Genomic DNA, 17,178 nt, shown 5'->3' on the forward strand with positions numbered 1-17,178 from the left:
CCATAGCCGGGTTGGCATGTGCTCCGAGCGGAGGAAGGGGCGGTGACACGTGAGAGGGCGCCCGGGACAGCGGCGGGGGCAGGGGAGACTGTGGGTGTTGCGGGGGCGTGGCGGAGAGGTGGCTGGCGGAGATGCAGTCCAGCTGCTGCTGGGAAAGGCGGAGATGGAGGGCCAAGTAGGAGTGTCGTCGGGGGAGGGCTCGAGCTCGAGGTCGCAGAGAAACGGAAGGGGAGAGGGGTTTTGGACGGACGTCGTAGGCTAGGGTTGGGGTTGGGTGAGGAAGGCGCTGCTAGCTGTTTTTGTACTCGGCACTGGTCTGTTGTGGTCTGGTCTGGACGACAGGTTTCCACTCTCTGTTGCCAGTTTGGGGCCTTGGACGGATGGCAACTGGCAAGGGTGATTTGGTTGGATTCGATTCGTTGGTGCACGAATTGTTGTGCCCGGCTGGCCGCCCGTGCTACCCTACCTGTGTAGCGTGGCGGCCGCGGAGGCAGGGGGAGAGTTTGGCGTGACAGCGGAGGAGACGGTGGACATAACGGAGGTGGGGCAGGCATGGCGGATGGGAGGCGGGCGACTGAGGTCAAGGACCGACATGGGTTGGCATGCGCGCTGGCCGGAGGAGGACTATCGTCATGACTGTCGTGCAGCAGTCTGTTCCCGAGATCGATCAGCAGGCATCATATCTCTAGTTGTCGTTGATTGTTGGCTACTTGCGCGCTGGTCCTTTCTCTAGTTGTGGTTGATTGTATGCTGGTTCGTTTTTTATTTTATTTATTTAAAGATAGAGCCAACGTGTTGGTTTGACATCTTACACGGATACTTTGCTGTGCGCGTAGGCCGGCTGTAAACGGAAGGGATGCTGCTGAGCGCCTCTGACCATTGGAAGAGATGTGCATGATGAGTTTGAAAATATTCCCATTTGCTCCCTAATTAATATCAGTGAACACCGCAACACAGTATAGAGACAACTGTAGTCTAATTTACTGCCGGCGGGCGTCATATACTGACGTGCCCAAGTTATCGGAATGATATGATGGGGTAGTTCAGCTTATAAGATAAATATCAGCTAGATTACTATGGTGGGTAATTCATCGAACTCCTAGCTGAAGATGATGAATTAATAGATTAGAAAAATATTCATGTAAATAAAAAAGTGTTTGACACATTTATACAAAGAAAGTCATGTAATTCAAAAAGTGTTCGGTGTATTTTCTACAAATTTTTCTGTTATTCAAAAACATTTCTTTATTAAAATCCATGTAATAAAAAAATATACAACACATTTATAGAAATGTTTATGCGATTAAAAAAAGTGTTGAATACATTTTAATTTTTTTCATCTTATTGAAAATGTGTTTATGTAATAATGTTGTTAATATATTTTAGTAAGATTGTCATGAAATTAATAAATGTTGAATGCCTTTTTAGTTCTTCTTTTAATTATAAATGTTCGTGCTTTACAAAATCATATAATTAAAAGAATTGTTCAACACATTCTTAGAAAAATCATGTAATCTCAGATTTACTTGTTATGAATAAAAATCAAAAGTTGAAGGAACACTAGAAATGCTACAAAAATAATATGTCATGAGTCATGCATTAAAACATTTGTTACTCCCTCTTGTAAAGAAATATAAGACAGTTTAGATCACTACATTAGTGATCTAAACGCTCTTATATTTCTTTACAAAGGGAGTACATCAATATATCTTCCTTATAGGCGACGGAAGGAAGGAGATGTATCCGTGGAGAAGAGATATATTACCTCAATATATGTATCCTTGGCTCGTGGGTAAAGAGATGTATGCTTGGAGAAGGCAAGATTTGAAACAATAGAACTGATGCAAAATATCATGCTTCATCCACAAGTAGAAAAGGGGGCTTTGGTCCAGGCCGGGTAACCCCATTAGCCCCGGTTCAGTCCAGAACCGGGACCAATGGGGGCATTGGTCCCGTTTCATGAGCCCAGGGGGCCGGCCGGGCCACGTGGGCCATTGGTCCCGGTTCATCTGGACCTTTTGGTCCCGGTTGGTGGGATGAACCGGGACCAATGGGCCTCGCTCCTGGCCCACAACCATTAGTCCCGGTTCGTGCCTCAAACCGAGACTAAAGATTAGACCTTTAGTCCCGGTTTGAGGCACGAACCGGGACTAATGGGGATGAGACCTTTAGTCCCGGTTCGTGCCACGAACCGGTACTAAAGGTCCCATTTTCAAACTCTACCCCCCTGGATCGCCTTTTCAGTTTTAAAAAAATAAAAGAAAATGATGGATATGTCAAAAAAATAAAAGAAAATAAGTTTCCCATGTGATATGTGGTCTAGTTTTTGTGAAAATTTCAAATGTGAATTTTGACTTTATTTGCAAAATCTCTGAAATTTGTAAAAATGGGCATAACTTTTGCATACTAACTCGGATGAAAAAGTTTTTTATATGAAAAATCATCTACTCGAAATGTTACATCCGAATTTAACGGGGCGAATCCCGTTAAACATTTTCAAAATCCTCAAAAACCTAATAGAAAAAAAGTTACGGGGCTTTTAAGATCTAGAGTGAAAAAAATCGAAAAAATTCAAACAGTGGGCAAACTGTGGTCAAACAATGGTCAAACTAATTATTCTAGAATATTAGTGTTACTAAATAATTATTTCAGTTATTCCAATTTTGGTCAAATCTGGTCAAACTGTGGTCAAACTGTGGTCAAACAATGGTCAAACTAATTATTCTAGAATATTAGTGTTACTAAATAAATTTTTTTTAAACAATAGTTTCAAAATAAAACTATGAAATGTGTCACTTCATGCTCAAGCAAAATTTCTGAAGGTTAATAGGATTGACATATTAGTATTGTCAGGAAAACAACAAGTGCAGACTTGGAGCGAGGGAGAATAGAACCCGGAAGTTAAGCGTGCTCAGGCTGGGGGAGTGGGAGGATGGGTGACCGTTCGGGAAGTTAGATGATTTGGAATGATGAGGGGTGATTAGAGGATACATTGAGAAGTGATGAGGGGTGGTGATTACATAGGTTATTATAATTCAGAAATTTGAAAACAAAAAAAAATTCAAAAAAAAATTTCAAATTTTTTTTTCAAAAAAAATCATAAAATTTCCTGTAGTCCCGGTTGGTGTTACCAACCGGGACTAAAGGTGGAGCTCCACGTGGCCGCGCCCTTTAGTCTCGGTTCTGGATTGAACCGGGACTAAAAGAAGAGGCATTAGTACCGACATTTTAGTCCCGGTTCCAGAACCGGGACTAAAGGCCCTTATGAACCGGCACTGAAGGCCCTTTTTCTACTAGTGATCTCCAAACATTTTCCGTAGCAACATAGTAAGCACAGAAACCTTCTCACTGGGGTACTGTGAGGAGCAAAAGTTGTGAGGTTTGTCTCATTGTCACCATGATCCAAGTATAGCATACATATGGAGCACACCATGCTCGTCGTCAAAAGAGCTCCGGGAGCGGCAGCCACTAGTAGAAAAGGGGCAATTTGTCCCGGTTCATACGGGCCTTTTGTCCCGGTTGTTGAACCTGGACTAAAGGGTCGTTACTAATGCCCTGGCCCTTTAGTCCCGGTTCCTACACGAACCGGGACAGATGGGCCTTCACGTGGCCGGTGCGGCGAGCCCAGGCAGGAGGGCCTTTGGTCCCGGTTGGTGGCACCAATCGGGACCAATAGGCGTCCACGCGTCAGCATTTCAGGGGCTGGGGTTTTTGTTTTCTTTGAAGGGGGGGGGGGGGTTGGGGGTTTAGGGGGGTTAATTTAGATGTTTCATATATTGTGTTAGCTAGCTAATTAATGGAGAGAAGTGTCCTCTCTTATGTCCGTGCTTGGTCAACGCTACGTACTATATACGTATAGAGAGGACTAGACACGCTAGCTATCTAGTAAGCAAACGAAGGAAACAGAAGATCGTCATGAACATATATGCATACAGAGAGAAGTGATATCGACCACCTCTCCTTCTCCGAGAGATTGGTCGAACAACAAGTTCTCGTATATCTATCCGACACTACCGGCTACATATATACAATAATTATCTCTTACAATACAATCTCCTAATTATATATGAACACAAGATCCACATAGTATTCTCCGTCTTCAGCGATCACGTGGTCAAGGAAGAATGCCGCCAATTCCTCTTGAATTGCTCGCATACGATCTGGTGGTAGGAGTTCAACCCGCATCTGAAAGATCTAATTTGAAGAAGGGGGTCAATACATACATATATATATATATATGAAACGCAACACAAATGATGGTAATAAAATAAAATTGTGAATATTATTGCTTATGCACTTCATATTGTTCGTCAGAGTACCCCATTCACGGGTCGTGTGGAGGATGGACTCGCAAACGTAGTATCCACAGAAATCATTCCCTTGATCCTGCCACAACCACTTTATAAGAAATAGAGGTCAATTAAACTGATAAGCAAGCATGCCAAATGATATTGATGAAACTAGGGCTTGAATCACTAGGAGACGCGCGGAACATGCTACTATAGTACTTACTTTCGGGTGTCTAAATTGCAGCTTCTTCGGCAGTCCCGGAGATTTTTTGGTGAATTTTATCCAAACCTTGCCAGACAAAGAAAACAATTACTTGATATCAGGAAATGAACAAAGTTGCTGATATGGTGGATAATGATCGATTTAACTTACTTCTCGAGCATTTGAGTCATGTCCACATATTCCTGGAGATCTTTTCGTCTCGAGTCTAAGACGGTTACTAGTCCTTTCTCAAGCTTAATCGCTAGGAGAATCCAGTGGAAACTGCACACACATGCATAACTCATCAATTAAATTACTATAACCTAGACTAATATATAAGGGAAACCGAATATGCACAAGAAAGTAACACTCACTTGAAGTTGTAAGGAAAGTGTATTATATCTTTGTTTTCATTTATTACCAACGATCGTAGCAAGTTGGCCTCGGTATCTTCGGCATGATATTCGGCCTCAGTTGCTTCTATGCGATTTGTGTTAATGAACCCAATATCACCGACTTGTCTTTTCTTCAATTCGGCGATCTTCAATCTGCATAATATAGTGAGGATAATTATGAATACATGCAATGAAAGAGCTGACCTATATAGAGAGACTTAATGACAGAAGTAGTACTACTTACAGACAGTAGCAAGTGACCGTTGCTTTATCAAGGGCCCTTTGATTGAAAAACTGGAAGAACTCCTCAAATGGAACATTCAATAGTTCAATTCCAACAAGGTCATGCTCCTCTCTAACTCTCAGCGTCAAAGTATTCCTCCCCCCAGACTCTCTAGAGGTTTTCATGTACCAATCATGCAATCTTCGCATCATCGTTGTTAGAGATCTTTGATCTTTGACGAGAGGCTTACCGTACTCATATCTGTGTACCACCTCCAAGAAATCATAATGTACATCATCGGGCAGGTAATCTCCAAGATTGCTACAACCGGGCACCATCCTCGGATCATTAGCAACGATGTCGCTAGACACCTTGAGCGGGGGACAGATTGGTTCGCTTGTTCGCCGAGCTGGGCAATTTTTTTCCCAGCTCATCGTTCTTTTATCCTTTGATCACTGACAGTACTTCCCGACCGCTCCGCTTTGACAAATGTCTTTCCAATAATGTGCTCATAGTTTCCTTTCAGCGGAGACTTTGGTGGTTTTGTCAGGGCAGCCAGAGTGCGCTTCGCTTTCACCGGATCTACCTTCTCCTCCATAGGTGGATGTTTCTTTGCTTTCACCCCTTGAAAAAAGTTCTTCACTTCGGCTTGCACGATCTTCGCGTTCTCCTCCGGGGTCATCTCGTATGGTAACTTCTCCGGAGTCTTCAGAGAAGGACCGAATCTGTATTGCCTCCCGCCTCTGGCTGTACTGCTAGACGCCGGCAGAGCAGACAGAGTGGTTGCAGCTGTCTTCTTTCCTTGCTTACGAGGCGGAGGAGAAGGACTACGACGCACCGGAGCAGCCGGAGCGGCGGCGGGTCTCTTCCGCCCTTGCTGACGAGGCGGAGAAGGAGGAGGCTGGCTGCTCGGGCGCGCCGGCGCAGGCGGAGAAGGAGGTGGAGTGCCGCCACGCGCCGGAGAACGAGGCTGAGTGCCCTGATCGTCACTCGCCGGAGGAGGAGGCGGTGGAGGAGGCGGAGTGCCCTGACTCGCCGGAGGAGGAGGAGGAGGCGGAGGCGTCCAGTTCGGAAGGTTGATGAGCTCCTTCCGCCATAGGCATGGAGTCTTCAGAGCAGAACCCAGCCTAGTCTCCCCTTCACCGGTAGGGTAGTCAAGCTGGAGGCCCTCAAATCCCTCCGTTATTTCGTCCACCGTCACCCTAGCATATCCTTCTTTAATCGGACGCCAATGAAAAGTTGCGCCGGGTTCAGGAGGTCGAACAGGGCCGACAGCCGCTTTGACTTTAAAGTTCTGCCATTGCGTCATAAGGTGGCAATGTTGAGACTCCGTGATAGCATCCACGGGGTAGCTAGCAGGAGCCGTCAAGACATGATCCGGCTGAAGCAGCTCGGTGGAAGCCACGCTGCTTCTCCGCTGAGATGGCGGGGTAGCTTTAGGGGTAGTTTCGGCAGGTCACTTGCTGCGAGCTACTTCTCGTTCCTCTAGCGCTTGAACTCCCGATCTAATCTCTGTTCTGGAAGTTTTAGGGTACGTGAGTATATATCGGTGCAGGAAGTACGTCGGTGGAGCTTCGGGGGCCCCACGAGGCAGTGGGCGCGCCCTAGGGGGGTGGGCGTGCCCCCACCCTCGTGAGCACCTCCCTTATCTCCTGACGTGGGGTCCAAGTCCATCCGGTAGCTTTCCTTCCAAAAATAACTTCTCCAGTTGATTTCGTTCCGTTTCGACTTTGTTTGATATTCCTTTTCTTTGAAACACTGAAATAGGCAAAAAACAACAAATCTGGGCTGGGCCTCCGGTTAATAGGTTAGTCCTAAAAATAATATAAAAGTGGAAAATAAAGCCCAATATTGTCTAAAACAGTAGATAATATAACATGCAACAATCAAAAATTATAGATACGTTGGAGACGTATCAAGCATCCCCAAGCTTAATTCCTGCTCGTCCTCGAGTAGGTAAATGACAAAAAAGATAATTTTTGATGTGGAATGCTAGTTGGCATAATTTCAATGTAATTCTTCTTACCTGTGATATGAATATTCAGATCCGAAAGATTCAAGACAAAAGTTCATATTGACATAGAAATAATAATACTTCAAGCATACTAACTAAGCAATTATGTCTTCTCAAAAGAACATGGCCAAAGAAAGTTCATCCCTACAAAATCATATAGTTTAGTCATGCTCCATTTTCGTCACACAAGAATGCTCTCGTCATGCACAACCCCGCTGACAAGCCAAGCAATTGTTTCATACTTTAGTAATCTCAAACTTATAAACCTTCATGCAATACATGAGAACGAGCCATGGATATAGCACTATGGGTGGAATAGAATATGATGATGGGGGTTATGTGGAGAAGACAAAAAGGAGAAAGTCTCACATCAATGAGGCTAATCAATGGGCTATGGAGATGCCCATCTATTGATGTTAATGCGAGGAGTAGGGATTGCCATGCAACGGATGCACTAGAGCTATAAATGTATGAAAGCTCAACAAAAGAAACTAAGTGGGTGTGCATCCAACTTGCTTGCTCACGAAGACCTAGGGCACTTGAGGAGGCCCATCGTTGGAATATACAAGCCAAGTTCTATAATGAAAAATTCCCACTAGTATATGAAAGTGACAGAACAAGAGACTCTCTATCATGAAGATCATGGTGCCACTTTGAAGCACAAGTGTGGTAAAAGGATAGTAGCATTGCCCCCTTTTTTCTTTTTTTTTGGGCCTTCTTTTTTTTCTTTGGCCTTTCTCTTTTATGGGACATTGCTCTATTGAATGATGATCATCACACTTCTATTTATTTACAAGTCGATACTAGAACAAAGTATGACTCTATATGAATGCCTCCGGTGGTGTACCGGGATATGCAATGAATCAAGAGTGACATGTATGAAAGAATTATGAATGGTGGCTTTGCCACTAATACTATGTCAACTACATGATCATGCTAAGAAATATGATAATGATGAATGTGTCATTAAGAACGGTATGGTGGAAAGTTGCATGGCAATATATGTTGGAATGGCTATGGAAATGCCATAATAGGTAGCTATGGTGGCTGCTTTGCGGAAGATATAAGGAGGTCTATGTGTGAAAGAGCGTATCATATCACGGGGTTTGGATGAACCGGCGAAGTTTGCACCAACTCTCAATGTGAGAAAGGGCAATGCACGGTACCGAAGAGGCTAGGAATGATGGAAAGGTGAGAGTGCGTATAATCCATGAACTCAACATTAGTCATAAAGAACTCATATACTTATTGCAAAAATCTACAAGCCATCAAAAACCAAAGCACTACGTGCATGCTCCTAGGCGGATAGATTGGTAGGAAAAGACCATCGCTCATCCCCGACCGCCATTCATAAGGAGGATAATCAAAAAACACCTCTTGTTTCAAATTTGTTACATAACGTTTACCATATGTGCATGCTACAGGACTTGCAAACTTCAACACAAGAATTTCTCGAATTCACAACTACTCGACTAGCACAACTTTAATATTATCACCTCCATATCTCAAAACAATTATCAAGCATCAAACTTCTCTTAGCATTCAACACACTCATAAGAATTCTTACAAATCTGTTATGCTTAGCATATTAGGATTATTTAAGAAAATTACCATGTTATTTAAGAATCTCAAAATAATCTAAGTGAAGCATGAGAGTTCATCTATTTCTTCTAAATAAAACCACCAACGTGCTCTAAAAGATATAAGTGAAGCACTAGAGCAAACAACAAACTATTCCGAAAGATATAAGTGAAGATCAATGAGTAGTCGAATAAATATGTAACTATGCGAAGACTCTCCCATTTAATAATTTCAGATCTTGATACTTTATTCAAATAGAAAGAAAAAGAAAATAAAATGACATGACGCTCCAAGCAAAACACATATCATGTGGTGAAAAAATATAGCTCCAAGTAAAGTTATCGATGAATGAAGACGAAAGAGGGGATGCCGTCCCGGGCATCCCCAAGCTTCGACGCTTGGTTATCCTTGAATATTACCTTGGGGTGCCTTGGGCATCCCTAAGCTTAGGCTATTTCCACTCCTTATTCCATAGTCCATCGAATCTTTAACCAAAACATGAAAACTTCCCAACACAAAACTTAACAGAAAACTCGTAAGCTCCGTTAGTGAAAGAAAACAAAACACTACTTCATCGTACTGTAATGAACTCATTATTTATTTATATTGGTGTTAAACCTACTGTATTTCGACTCTTCTATGGTTTATAAACTATTTTACTAGCCATAGATTCATCAAAATAAGCAAACAACACATAGAAAACAGAATCTGTCTAAAACAGAACAGTCTGTAGTAATCTGTATCAACCGTAAACTTATGGAACTCCAAAAATTCTAAAATCAATTTGTAGACCTGAGGAATTTTTCTAGTAATCATCTGAAAAAAGAATCAACTAAATAGCACTCTCCAGTAAAAAGTTCTAGCTAATCTCGTGAGCGCTAAAGTTTCTGTATTTTTACAGCATGATCATAAAGACTTCACCCAAGTCTTCCCAAAGGTTCTACTTGGCACAAACACTAATTAAATCATAAAACCACATCTAAATAGAAGCTATATGGATTATTTATTACTAGACGTAACTAAAAAGCAAAAAACTAAAATAAAATTGGGTTGCCTCCCAACAAGCGTTATCGTTTAACGCCCCTAGCTAGGCATGATGATTTCAATTATGCTCACAAAAAGATATGAATTTAAACATAAAGAGAGCATCATGTAGAATATCACTATCACATTTAAGTCTAACCCACTTCCTATGCATAGGGATTTTGTGAGCAAACAACTTATGGGAACAATAATCAACTAGCATAGGAAGGTAAAACAAGCATAATTTTAAAACTTTAAGCACATAGAGAGGAAACTTGATATTATTGCAATTCCTACAAGCATATACTCCTCCCTCATAGTAATTTTCATTAGCATCATGAATGAATTCAACAATATAACCAGCACCTAAAGCATTCTTTTCATGATCTACTTGCATAGAAAATTTACTAATCTCCACATAAGCAAATTTGTTCTCATGCATAGTAGTGGGAGCAAACTCAACAAAATAACTATCATGTGATTGAAAATTAAGATCAATATGACAAGTTTCATGGTTATCATTATCCTTTATAGCATACGTGTCATCACAATAATCATCCTAGACAGGAGGCATGCTTTCGTCATAGTAAATTTGTTCATCAAAGCTTGGGGGACAAAAAATATCATCTTCATCGAACATAGCTTCCCCAAGCTTGGGCCTTTTCATATCATTAGCATCATGGATATTCAAGGAATTCATACTAACAACATTGCAATCATGCTCATCATTCAAAGATTTAGTGTGAAACATTTTAATGCATTCTTCTTCTAACACTTTGGCACAATTTTCCTTTCCATCATACTCACGAAAGATATTAAAAAGATGAAGTGTATGAGACAAACTCAATTCCATTTTTTTGTAGCTTTCTTTTATAAACTAAACTAGTGCTAAAACAAGAAACAAAAAGATTCAATTGCAAGATCTAAAGATGTACCTTCACTTACCTAGCCTCCCCGGCAACGGCGCCAGAAAAGAGCTTGATGCCTACTACACAACCTTCTTCTTGTAGACATTGTTGGGCTTCCAAGTGCAGAGGTTTGTAGGACAGTAGCAAATTTCCCTCAAGTGGATGTCCTAAGGTTTATCAATCCGTAGGAGGCGTATGATGAAGATGGTCTCTATCAAGCAACCCTGCAACCAAATAACAAAGAGTCTCTTGTGTCCCCAACACACCCAATACAATGGTAAACTGTATAGGTGCACTAGTTCGGCGAAGAGATGGTGATACAAATGCAATATGGATGGTACATATAGGTTTTTGTAAACTGAAAATATAAAAACAGCAAGGTAACAAGTGGTAAAAGTGAGCGTAAACAGTATTGCAATGAGCTGAAACAAGGCCTATGGTTCACACTTTCACTAGTGCAAGTCCTCTCAACAATAATAACATAATTGGATCACATAACTGTCCCTCAACATGCAACAAAGAGTCACTCCAAAGTCACTAATAGCGGAGAACAAACAAAGAGATTATGGTAGGGTATGAAACCACCTCAAAGTTATTCTTTTCAATCAATTCATTGGGCTATTCCTATAAGTGTCACAAAAAGCCCTAAAGTTCGTACTAGAATAACACCTTAAGACACAAATCAACCAAAACCCTAATGTCACCTAGATACTCCAATGTCACCTCAAGTATCTGTGGGTATGATTATATGATATGCATCACACAATCTCAGATTCATCTATTCAACCAACACATAGAACCTCAAAGAGTGCCCCAAAGTTTCTACCGGAGAATCACGACGAAAACGTGTGCCAACCCCTATGCATAGGTTCATGGGCGGAACCCGCAAGTTGATCACCAAAACATACATCAAGTGAATCACATGATACCCCATTGTCACCACAGATACGCACGGCAAGACATACATCAAGTGTTCTCAATTCTTCAAAGACTCAATCCGATAAGATTACTTCAAGGGGAAAACTCAATCCATTACAAGAGAAAAGAGGGGGAGAAGAAACATAAGATCCAACTATAATAGCAAAGCTCGCGATACATGAAGATCGTGCCAAATCAAGAACACGACAGAGAGAGAGAGATCAAACACATAGCTACTGGTACATACCCTCAGCCCCGAGGGTGAACTACTCCCTCCTTGTGACAGAGAGCGCCGGGATGATGAAGATGGCCACCGGTGAGGGATCCCCCCCACGGTAAGGTGCCGGAACAGGGTCCCAATTGGTTTTTGGTGGCTACAGAGGCTTGCGGCGGCGGAACTCCCGATCTAATCTCTGTTCTGGAAGTTTTAGGGTACGTGTGTATATATGGGTGCAGGAAGTACGTTGGTGGACCTTCGGGGGCCCCACGAGGCAGGGGGGCGCGCCCTAGGGGGGTGGGCGCGCCCCCACCCTCGTGAGCACCTCCCTTATCTCCTGACGTGGGGTCTAAGTCCATCCGGTAGCTTTCCTTCCAAAAATAACTTCTCCAGTTGATTTCGTTCCGTTTTGACTCCGTTTGATATTCCTTTTCTTCGAAACACTGAAATAGGCAAAAAACAACAAATCTGGGCTGGGCCTCAGGTTAATTGGTTAGTCCCAAAAATAATATAAAAGTGGAAAATAAAGCCCAATATTGTCTAAAACATTAGATAATATAGCATGGAGCAATCAAAAATTATAGATACATTGGAGACGTATCAAAAGGCACTTCCCTGATACAGGGTCCAAGGTTTCGCTAGCCCCGAAGAACCAAGTCCGGCATCGGTCTGACCAGTTCGTTGTCTCTGGTCCGATCCCTTTATCAAGCAGATCATTCTCAGCCTTCGCCCACTTAGGCCGGGCTTTGAGGTAGCCACCTAACCCCATGCGATGGTGAAGCTTCTTCTTCGCAGCATTTTGCTTGTTTGTCGCTGACATCTTCTTACTCTTCTCTGCTGTCTTGTGGGCCACAAATGCGAGCCAGTGATCTCTGATCTTCTCATATTTGCTGATGAATTCTGGTGTCTCTTCTTTGTTGACAAACCTTTTCAGCTCATTCTTCCACCTCCTGAATAGGTCTACCGTCTTCTTAAGAGCATCATACTTGATTAATTGCTCTTTAACTGGCTTCTCCAGATCCTCCTCTGGCAGTAGGGTGAAATTTGACTTCAGCTCAGTCCAAAGATCATCTTTCTGCATATCATTGACATAAGACACCTCCGGGTCTTCGTTCTTAGGCTTATACCGCACTGAGCAGCAAATGCTTCCTTTCTTCGGATGGGTTCAATTGGTTGGCCGTCGCACGCGATTGCTGTGATCTCAAACCTTTCATCCGAGTGCAACTTTTTCTTCGGGCCTCGTCTCTTTACCGAAGTTGTGCTCGATCCGGAGGGCTAGAAAAAAGAAGAAAGACGAGAGTTAATTAATATGTGTACATACCAAAACAATGAATGCATCAATTAGCTAGTCAGCACAGGATTAACTAATATATATACCTGGCCGAACTCGGTTCGGTCACCGGAGCCATCATCACGATCTCCTTCTTGCACCGTCATTGGGTCACCGCAGCCGTCATCACGGTCTCCTTCTTCACCCTGTCCTTCCATACCATCGGTGTCATTGAGAAACGAGAAGACGGCATCACTTCCTTGTGCGATTATGTCCCCCAACACCGCTTCTGTTGCTTCGTCTCGGGGGTTGTCCATAGTTTCTACAAATATTTACAACATGGCAATTATTATTCAAACATGATAGAAGGATATATTAGTGGCAAGCGTAGAACTAGCTAGCTAATCACAATAAGGAATCATATTAGTGGCCTTGACGCTGCTTCTCTAGGGTTTGGGGTGGCCTCAACAACGCTTAAGTGAGACCAAATGGTCCCTCGTGTTTAACCGTAATTTTTTTGACCTCCTCTAAGTCAGCTCTTATTTTGCACACTTGATATGTTGCACAAATGTAGATAGGCTTTCAAGGTTTTATAATTTATTTATTTTTTTAATTTATACTGCCATGTAGACTCACTGATCAAAACATCGGTCTACACTTTAAGGGGAATTGTAGGAAACATTTTTTCTAAATTTCTTTCATAGACATGTTTGGCACATTTATTTGAGCATGCATAATAAATTTTGGGTGATTTGGAGATGTTGAAAAAATCACATTTTTTACGAAAACTGGCTTGAGTGTAATTTTTTTTCAATTGGAGAGCATGGATGACTGATGTATTTTTTCGGATTTATCGGTAATATTTTTTCGGGAGCGAAATATAATTCCTCCAGTACATGTATTTCCAAATTTTCTGGTGCATAATTAACAAGCTACACGCTGGCCACGAAGAAACCATGGTTCTTGAGGTTGCACTTTAAAAACTCACATATAAAATGCAAAAAAAATATGCCAAACTCATACTATTACAAGAGAGTGGACCACCAAATAGCTGAGTCATACATTATGAGGAAGTCGCGACTAACTGACAGAATGAAGTTTATTTTAGAGACAAGGTCACACAGTACTAGACATAGACAACAATGCTAACGCCAACATCACGTTGATCGTCGACGTACTTGCTGTCCGACCGTGCGCACAATGTTGTAGCTCTCAAAGTTCTGCTTTGAGATCCTACACAGAAGGATATAATTAATGACATGGAATATATTTGGACACAAGCAAACATTAAATTACGACATATTAGGTACCTCTATCAATTTGGCGCACGTACGTCGATTGTGAACATTTGCCTCATGACAATAGCTACATCTACCATGTGATCTTGTCTTCTTTATCTTTGCCTATTGCCTTTTCTTCGGAGCACCTCGGCCTGGCACATGCACGTGATCCAGAACCTTATCGAAACCTTCACCATCAAGGTTAGCCGATTGTGGCATCAAGGGGCCAAACCTAATGATGTTACCATGAGCATTAGTTGATCCCTTACTATCAGCTTGTTCACTTGTTGATCCCTTGCAAATATCTTGTCCTTCCAAAACCCTTTTTAGATGCTGAAAAGCCTCATCAGAGTGGCATGCCTTGAAACATGATGCGTGACTAAAATTCCTTAACTTACGATTCCTTTGTAGGGTCGGAGAGTATTCATACATCTCGCTCTTCCTGGTTGGTGTGAATGCACATTTTGCACTCATTGTCCACCTAGTGGGAACACAACACCCGGATAGTGTTTCTTCTTGTAAAATTTCTAATATGTAAAATATGTGGGAACATGGTCTGCCTGCGCATTCCAATTTGCGGCAAGAACAACTAATACTACGAAGCAGACCTTCCTTCGACTCCGTGCACACTTCGATCTTTTTATCCATTCTTTCCTTCTTAGACACAACATATGTGGTAACTTCTGCTGCATCAAGTACCTCTCTGATCTCACATTTTCTTACAACATTTATGCTCCATATGACCAACTTAAACACAACAGGAGTGAAAACTTTTGCGGCATGTTTCTCAAGACTTGAATCATTTTCCTCTATGAACGAAACGGACTGCAAGGCCTCGATGTCTTGGAGAGCCTCGTTCAAGCGTCGCGACGCAAGGCAACGCTCATAGTGCTGTAGCATTTTAAACGTCATCTTAGCCTCAAGATGCGTATGTAGCATCGAGTTTAAACTGTCACTCCGCTGATTGCTGCTCAATCCTAAGAAACAACGACCCTCTACATATGGAGCACACCACAGTTTTCTCATCTTATACATCTGATGCAGCCAGGAGTCCTCACTTGTTACTTTATTCCGTTGTAAGAATTGTAACCATTTTCTCTCATGCTCTTCAATGGAAGATGTATCATATATGAAAGATCTGAATTCCTCCTTTACCGCGTCATCATGCAGATGACGTACAATGTTCTACTAAATGTGCCATATATAGAGCCTATGGTTTGAGTTAGGCCACACCACCCTGATTGCTCTCTGCATTGCAAGTTCCCCATCCGTGATCACAGATATAGGATGCTTCTATCCCATAGCATTAGAAAAGGTCCGTAACATCCACTCCTATGAATGGCTTGTTTCAGGTAAAATGATACTGCATGCAAAAATAACAGTGCTGTGGTGGTGATTCAACCTGAAAAACGTCGCAAATGGCAGATTGTACTTATTGGTTCTATATGTGCTATCAAAAACAATAACATCTCTGAAAGCCTCGTAGTCAAGTCAGATGACCAGCTTCATCAACCAAGTACCTGAAGAAGAAAAAATCTGAATCTCGATCTTGTCTGGCCACCATGTGATTGATCACTATGTGAGCATCCCTGGAAGCAATTGATTCCTGCTTGTTAGCATGGCAAAAATTGTAAATGTCCCTCATAATGCATCCAACCTCATCATATCCACCGTATTGCATGCACATAATATCCATAATATGGTGATTTCTGATCCCAGATTTTTCCATGTCTGCAATGTTCGCTTTCTCCTCATCACTAATTCTTCTGTGTGAACGCAAAAGACACGACAGATCGCGTGGGGCTAGAGGATGGTTGTGTTCATCGATGAAATCCTTCACAAACCACTGACATGTTTCCTCCTGTCTTGCAATCACCAATTTAGCTTTACACCCTACATGAGTTATACTCCATGGCCTCCTCTTTCTTTCTTCCATCTTCCTCTTCATTTGCTTCTCTTCACGAACCCCTTCACGACCACACATAGATTTCCTAAAAATTATATGGCAGTTGGATCCATCCAACTCGACATAGCTTCTCTTGACACCAAAACCTTTCTCAAGACCATATTTGTTATAGAATGTATAACCTTCATCCTCACTATTAAACAACTTGTTGGCAATATGATAGTACTCCATCATTGACTCATGACTTACATCCGCCATGTCTTCCTGCATCAGCATTCACATGAATAAAAATATGAAGGACAAAAAAAATGCAAAACCTAGTACAAAATCTTGCGTGGAATTTTAAACTTTGCTCCTTGTACATGTTATGGCAAGCGATCATAAACGTCCATAAAACTGGGTCCCCCATAAACTAGTGAAGTGACCATGGATGATGAAAAATTCTAAATTGAATTGCATGCACTAGGGAAACCTAAATCGATGATGAATAAACAAATCTAAGTAGGAAGTGCAGGTTGTGAATCAAAGTAAGTTGAGATTCGGGCGATTCATACCTTAGGATGCAAGTCCGGAAGCGATGGGATCGGCCGGGGGCCAGTTCTATAGCGCCGCCGACGACGACACTGCCCCCGGGGATGTCCTGGCTTATTCTTCTTCTTGCCACCGGGCACATCTTTTATAGTGAAAGGGACCAGGAGGAGGAAGAGGACGATGCCGACGACGGTGAATTGGTTCCTCTCGCCGGGCTTGTCGGACAGAAGGAAGGGGACGAGAAGGAGTACTTGACCTACTGGATCTAGACGTGGTTCTGGTCGTGGACGTGATCGGTTGAAAGCACAATATTTTACCCTGGACCATTATGCCCTTCTCTGATTAAACTAATTAGGTTTATTCATTTTTAGTCCCCCCCACCAGATCGGACGGCTAATAAAAATCGGAGGATTAAGTAGTC

The 17,178-nt window shown here is 42.3% G+C and overlaps 1 pseudogene; it reads right to left on the reverse strand.

The window, feature by feature from the left end:
• Positions 1-14,443: 14,443 nt before the first annotated feature.
• Positions 14,444-16,075, reverse strand: LOC147981386 (protein FAR1-RELATED SEQUENCE 5-like; annotated as a pseudogene).
• Between the last annotated feature and the right edge of the window lie 1,103 nt (positions 16,076-17,178).

The sequence above is a fragment of the Triticum urartu genome, chromosome 3A, assembly GCF_056163025.1.
Source record: "Triticum urartu cultivar PI428250 chromosome 3A, HENAU_Tu73, whole genome shotgun sequence".
NCBI classification, from domain to species: Eukaryota; Viridiplantae; Streptophyta; class Magnoliopsida; order Poales; family Poaceae; genus Triticum; species Triticum urartu.